Here is a 1,175-nt window from a genome sequence, read left to right as displayed (position 1 = left end):
AAAGTTCAAAAAATCTTCAATTACTTCTCGTTGCCTTAGAACACAATTTAAACTCCTTAACTTGGCAAGCAAGTAGTCCTAATAGCCATACTAAATTTAGCTTTTAAATACTCTATCAGATGAATCTCTTTAGATCAGATTATAGCAAACTGAACACGTTCCAACAGGATACATGTTCCAGACTTTTCTGCCTTTGTTAATAAAAATAATACCTAATGTGCATTAAGCTAAACTTACCCTTTGTCAGGTTACATGCTGTGTGTGATGTATAGCGTATCAAAGTTTAAACTATCCCTCTGAAGTTTTGATAATTGAGTCTGCTGAAATAAACTGACTATAGACAGACGGGAAAAAACATTTTAATTCCATGCATGTAAATGGGAGCTTCACAGAAGAATATGAAACTCAAAGGAGGGGCCGATGGTTGAAGTTTTCATAACATAAAGAAATAGGGGTTTGAGGCTTTGGGGAGAAGTTGTGGGTAAGAAAGAGAAGAAAATGCATGGTGACAAAGGTTGTCTTATTAAGCAGATAAAGTCTCTCAGGAAATAAAAGCTGTTTCTGAGCAGGGTCCAGAAGAAGAGGTGATAGCCTGTCTGGGTGTGGTGATGACTTTTAATCTCCTATCCAGTGATTAATCATCTCTGGTTGTTTAATGAGATTGCTATGGAGGGAGTTTCAAGACAATTGCACTCCTTTTTGAAGAACTTCCCTAAGTCAGAAAAGGAAACTACAGAGACCTCCTCCCTGCACTTGGGGTGGCAGGCGTGGTAGAAACAAGGTAAAGTCAGAGACTTTGATTCTCCAGCAGCTTCTAAGAATTTCCGATTTCCTTTAACTCAAGGTGCTCAGCATGCCAAAGCACCATACTTTGGGGTATTGTTTTCTGAGCCCCAACATTTAGTATATTTTTAAAAGTGTTTCTTATAATATAGACAATTATGTGGATGAGAAAATTTTGCTTGGAGAGATTAAATTTGACCATGATTACACAGATTCAGTAGAATTCAGATATTTCTTAGCCCAGATTTCCCCGCTTTTACAGGGTAAGCTAAGCTAATAACTGTTAGGTAGATAGTTGATTTATGTTTAGTTTTCATAAAATTAACAGTTGAAAAAGCAGATTCACACACCCAAGGTTTTCCAAACATGCTCAGATTTTTTCCAATAACTGA

This window comes from Propithecus coquereli, unplaced genomic scaffold (assembly GCF_000956105.1).
Source record: "Propithecus coquereli isolate 6110/MARCELLA unplaced genomic scaffold, Pcoq_1.0 Scaffold72, whole genome shotgun sequence".
NCBI classification, from domain to species: domain Eukaryota; kingdom Metazoa; phylum Chordata; class Mammalia; order Primates; family Indriidae; genus Propithecus; species Propithecus coquereli.
This window is presented reverse-complemented; position numbering follows the sequence as displayed.